At 42.3% G+C, this 6,104-nt stretch overlaps 1 non-coding gene across 1 annotated transcript; it reads left to right on the forward strand.

Annotated features, from left to right (window-relative positions):
- The first annotated feature begins 5,625 nt into the window (after window positions 1-5,625).
- On the forward strand, window positions 5,626-5,698 carry trnas-gga (transfer RNA serine (anticodon GGA)). Its single transcript has one exon. It is a non-coding gene; the product is annotated as a tRNA-Ser (tRNA).
- Window positions 5,699-6,104: the final 406 nt, after the last annotated feature.

Below are 6,104 nucleotides of genomic sequence, written 5' to 3' on the forward strand. Positions count from 1 at the left end.
CAGCATCTGTGAAAAGAGAAGCAGAGTTAACGTTTCAGGTCAGTGACCCATCTTCGGAACTGACATATATTAGAAAAGTCACAGGTTATAAGCAAGTGAGGTGGGGGTGGGGCAAGAGATAACAAAGGAGAAGGTGTAGATTGGACAAGGCCACATAGCTGACCAAAAGGTCATGCAGCAAAGGCAAACAATATGTTAATGGTGTGTTGAAAGACAAAGCATTAGTACAGATTAGCTGTTAACGGACTGAATATTGAACAGCAGCAAGTACAAACCTGAAAAAAACAGTAGGTAAGCAAACTGAACAAACTGAGATGAAATGAAAAAAATGCAAAAAAGAGATTAGTCTGTTGACCCTCTGTTTCACCACCTCTATGGCAAGTGTATCCTTCATAAGATGAGGAGACTAAACTGTACACAATACTCCAGTGCGGATTCACCAAGGCTCCATACAATTGCAGCAAGACATCTTTACTCCTGTACTCATGACCCCTCGTGTGGGTACAACATACCATTTGCCTTCCTAATTGATTGCTGCACCTGCACAAGAGCTTTTAGTGTCTCAGGAACAAGGACACCCAGGTCCCTTTGGACATCGACACTTCCCAACCTCTCACCATTTAAGAAATACTCTGTCTTTCTGTTTATTCTACCAAAGTGAATAACTTCACACTTATTCACATTATATTCCATGTTCTTGCCCATTCACTTAGCCTCTCCAGGTCCCCAGGAAGCCTCTCTGCATCCTCCTCACAACTCACACTTCACCGAGCTTTGTGTCATCTGCAAACTTGGAAATATTACATTTAATCCCCACATACAAATCATTTATATAGGTTGTTAACAGCTGTGGCTCCAACACTGATCCTTGCAGTACCCCAATAGTAACAGCCTGCCATCCTGAGAAGGACCCGTTATTCCTGCTCTCTGTTTTCGGTCTGTTAACCAATTCTCAATACATATCAGTATATTATCCCCAAGCCTATGTGCTCTAATTGTGTTTACTCACCTCCTGTGTGGGACCTTACCAAAGGAAAATACAAATACCACACATCCACTGGTTCTCCTTTATCTGTTCTATAGGTAACATCCTCAAAAATCTCAACAGGTTTTTCAAACCTGTTTTCCTTTTCATAAATCTATGTTGACTCTGCCCAATCATGTCATCATTTTCGAACTGTCTAGTTATCACATCCTTTATAATTGGCATATTCTTCTCCATGCTGCTATTGTACACTTTCAATTACTCAGATATAGGTGTTCACCTACACATCAGAGCTGACGACAAGCTGTTCAACTTGGCAAGACTGTGCGCCAAGACCAAAGTGGGTAAATTCCTAGTCTGTGAGTTGCTATTTGCTGATGATGCTGTGCTGACATCCCATAATGAAGTTCAGTCACAGCAGCTTGTAGATCGGTTCTCCCTGGCCTGCAAAGAGTTTGGACTGACAATCAGCATCAGGAAGATGAAAGTTACGGGCCAGGACGTAGAGACTCCACTTTCCATCAACATCGACAACCTCACTTTGGAGGTTGTCAACAGCTTCACATACCTTCAATCAACAATCACCAGCAATCTGTCCCTTGATGCTGAAATCAGCACCAGGATTGCCAATGCTGCAGCTGTCATGTCAAAGTTGAGAAGACGGGTGTGAACCGACAGCAAACTGACCGAAAATACAAAGCTCCACGTGTAAAAGGCTTGTGTTCTCAGCACCCTCCTTTATAGTAGAGAAGCATCAACAACTTATACAAGCCAAAAAAGGCGGCTGAACAGCTTCCACCTCCACTGCCTCAGATGGATACTGGGCATCTCCTGGCAGGACAGAGTGCCGAATGCGGAAGTACACCAGCGTGCAGGGATCCGCAGCATGTTTGCCCTCTTGAGTCAGCGGTGACTCTGTTGACTGGGCCAAGTGGATGACGGTCACATTGCCAAAAACATGCTCTATGGTGAGCTTGCTATCAGCATGAGATCAACAGGTCAGGGAAAAAAATCAAGTCCTTTGGAGAGGTTTGAGTTAATTCAGGAGAGTGGGCATGGATTTATGAATGGGAGTTCATGCTTGACGAATCTAACTGCATTTGTTGATAAACTATCTGAGAATGCCGATGAAGGGAATGCAGTGGATGTTGTTTATATGGATATTACGAAAGCATTTTATAAAGTACCACATAAAAGGGTGGTTAACAAAATTGGGGTTCATGGATTTGGAGGGTCAGTGTCCATTTGGATAGTAAATTGTTTTAAAGACTGAAAACAGCGAGTCATATTAAATGGTTCTTGGTCAGACCGGAGGATAGTCGACAGTGGTGTTCCCCAAGGGTCAGTGCCAGAACCACTGCTTTTTTTGCTGAAGGTAAGTGACTTGGATCTTGAAATACAGAGTAGAATCTCAAAATATGCCGATGACACCAAACTTGGAGGAGTGGCAAACAGTGAGGATGATATGAACTGCCTGCAACAGGACAGTGATAGGCTAGCAGAATGGGCAGACAGGTGGCAGATGGAATTTAATAGTGACAAGTGTGAGGTGATGTATTTTGGCATAAGGAATAGGGAGAGGCAATATATACTTAATGGCACAGTTATAAAGAGTGTGCTGGAATAGAGGGACTTAGGCTTCATGTGCACCGATCTTTGAAGGTGGCAAGTCATATTGCGAGAGTGGCTAGCAAAGCATATGGGATCTTGGGCTTTATAAATAGAGGCATTGAGTACAAAAGCAGGGTTGTTATGCTGAATCATTATAAAACTCTGGTTAGGCCCCAATTGGAGTGTTGCTTCCAGTTCTGCTCAGCAGACATTCGAAAGAATGTGAGGGTCCTTGAGAGGATGCAGAGGCGATTTACCAGAATGGATCCAGGGATGGGAGATTTTAGTTGCAAGGTTAGGTTGGAAAAGCTAGGATTATTCTGCCTTTCTCAAAGGAGATTGAGTGGAGAATTGATAGAGCTGTATAACACCTCTAGAGAACAGGCCATCCGAGACTGGGTATTGTGTAATGAGAAAGGATTAGTTAACAATCTTGTTGTGTGGGGTCCCTTGGGGAAGTGCGCCCATAATATGATAAAATTCTTCATTAAGATGGAGAGTGAGAGAGTTGATTCCGAGACTCGGGTCCTGAATCTAAACAAAGAAAACTAAGAAGGTATGAGGCGGGAGTTGGCTATGATAGATTGGGGAACGTTACTTAAAGGGTTGACAGTGGATAGGCAATGGCTAGCATTTAAAGAGCGCATGGATGAATTACAACAATTGTTCATTCCTGTCTGTGCAAAAGTAAAACAGGAAGGGTGGCTCAACTGTGGCTTACAAAAGAAATTAAGGAAAGTATTAGATCCAAGGAGGAGAAATATAAAATGGCCAGAACAAGCAGCAAACCTGAAGATTGTGAGCAGTTTGGAATTTAGCAGTGGAGGACAAAAGGATTGATTAAGAAGGGGGAAATAGAGTATGAGAGTATGCTAGCAGAGAACATAAAAATTGACTGTAAAAGCTTCTATAGATATGTGCAGAGAAAAAGATTAGTGAAGACAAATGTGGGCCCCTTACAGTCAGAAACGGGGGAATTTATAATGGGGAACAAAGAAATGGCAGACCAATTAAATACATACTTTGGATCTGTCTTCACAAAGGAGGATACAAATTATCTCCCAGAAATGTTGGGGAACATAGGGTCTAGTGAGAAGGAGGAACTGTATGAGATCAGTATTAGTAGGGAATGTTTGGGAAATTGATGGGATTGAAGGCCGATAAATCCCCAGGGCCTGATAATCTACATCTCAGAGTACTTAAGGAAGTGGCCCTTGAAATAGCAGATGCATTTCTGGTCTTTTTTCAAAATTCTATCGACTCTGGAACAGTTCCAATGGATTGGACGGTAGTTAATGTAACTCCATTATTTAAAAAAAGAGGTAGAAAGAAAACAGCGAATTATATACCGGTTAGCCTGACATCAGTCGTGGGGAAAATGCTGGAGTCCATTATAAAAGATGTAATAGCAGAGTGCAATAATAACTCGTCTCCACTCCTAGTATTTCTAAATCCCACACATTCACTATAATGTGAACAATTATTTCCTGTTGTGTCTCTCTCAGATTTGTAAACTTCACTGCATTGGAGTAAGGTGACATCTACTGGCGGGAAGCAAGAACTGCAATTAAGCAGCAGAAACTCCACAGTCTGTCAGGGTTAAAGAAACATTGCAATGTGAGGATACAGCGAAGTGGTTTGATTGGGTAGATGGAGACATGATTCCACTTGTGGTGGTGTCTGAAGCAAAGGCCAGAAGTACAACATTGTCATTAATAAAAGAAATGAGGAATTCATGAAAAATATAGTAACGTAGTGAATGGTTAGAATGTGGATAGAATAGAAAGTGAGATTGGATGGACAGAAGCAGTCTGAAAGGATGGCTGAAACAAAAGGTGAGTGCCCTGAAACGTTAACTGTGTTTCTCACAGCACAGATGCTGCCAGAGCTGCTGAACATTTCCATCACTTTCTGTTTTTATTTCAGCATTTGCAGGATGTTGCTTTGATCTGAAAAAAAAATGGAAGATTGGCTGGGGGGTTCCAGTGAAATTCCACAGCAGCTAATAAAGCCTGAACTGTCAGTGGCTCGTTGGTCTAGGGGTATGGTTTTCGCTTTGGGAGTATAGTTAATTAACATGCGAGAAATCCTGGGTTCTAGTCCTGGACGAGTCCTGGTCTGTTGGCATTTTTAGATTAAGGTTATCTATTGGTTTCAGCCTTGCAGAAGGTGGAATTGACTTCCATCCGGAGCTTGCTGAAGGACCAGACAACTGGATTCAAAGAGCTTGTCGACAAAATTGCAATTAACTAAATGTTCAGATAGCCAAGTGGGAATATAAAGTTGTTGCTGTAATTGTGACCTGACTCCAAAAACAACAGGACTGGGTTCTGGACTGGAATGGAATGGAATTCTTCAGTGTTTCTGTTGTTTGGCTTGCTTTGACTCATCGATTTTCTTGTTTTTCACTTTGTCGATGCCTTTGAATAATTGTGGATCCTTCTTCAGGGTGTCTTCTTTCACCAGGTAGTTCTGACCTCTGATGATGTTGATTGTAATCAGCTTCAATTCGCTGATAGTTTTGGAAGTGAGCAGATTTCCTTTGCTTGAGTCTACAACATGGAACTCAGTCTGACAAGTGGACCCATGGGAGGATTTGAATGCCACCCCTGCGTTGGAGTTGCATCCATCCAATAAGAGACCGAGTAGAAGTGACAGTTCTGTCAGTCGAATATGAGACTTTTAATGGCAGGGTTGTGAGTTTGAGTGCCATTCTGTTTTTCCTTTTGTAAGGCTTCATGAGCAGAGAGTACAGGGAGTGTTTGAAATGAGCAAGTCTCGCTTTGATTCAGGACTCTTACCTCTCAGCAGCATCTCACTATGAAAGATTGAATTTGATCTCATTTCATTCTCAGCTCGGGGTCTGTGCGGCTCAGTGGCACTTCTGGCTGTCTCCCGCTTCACAATCCATCAGTACTGAGAAAGCAATGGGGAATATTACTCACATGTTGTGTTCTTTAATTTTTTGGAAAACTTGAATGTATGTATTTTCTTCCAAAACAAGGACACCAAGACGCTGTTAACGTAGGGCTGAAATAGCTCAGTTGGGAGAGTGTTAGACTGGAGATCTAAAGGTCCCTGGTTCAATCCCGGGTTTCAGCAATTTTGCTTCCTTATGCGTCCCTTGCCTTGGTTCTGATTTTCCCGTTGCACAATTTACTTTGAGATTATTTCCCAAGCACCATTGGATTGAATTTGAGAAACAACACAGAGTCATTTACAACACAGAAGGTGGTCATTTGGCCTATCACGTCCATGCTGGCTCTCCCCAGAGCAATCTAGTCAGTTCCACTCACCAGCTCGATCCCTTTCCTCCTGCAACTTTCTTTCCTTCAAGTATCCATCCAATTTCCTTTTCAAATCATTGATTGTCTCTGCTTCCACCACACTCGTGGGCCAAGACATTACCACCCACAACATAAAAAATTCCACCTCATCAAGGATGGGAAATACTTACATGCTCTATATTTGCTTATTCTCTATTTCTATGAGAATAGACTGGCAGTCA

This window comes from Heterodontus francisci, unplaced genomic scaffold (genome assembly GCF_036365525.1).
Source record: "Heterodontus francisci isolate sHetFra1 unplaced genomic scaffold, sHetFra1.hap1 HAP1_SCAFFOLD_43, whole genome shotgun sequence".
Lineage (NCBI taxonomy): Eukaryota > Metazoa > Chordata > Chondrichthyes > Heterodontiformes > Heterodontidae > Heterodontus > Heterodontus francisci.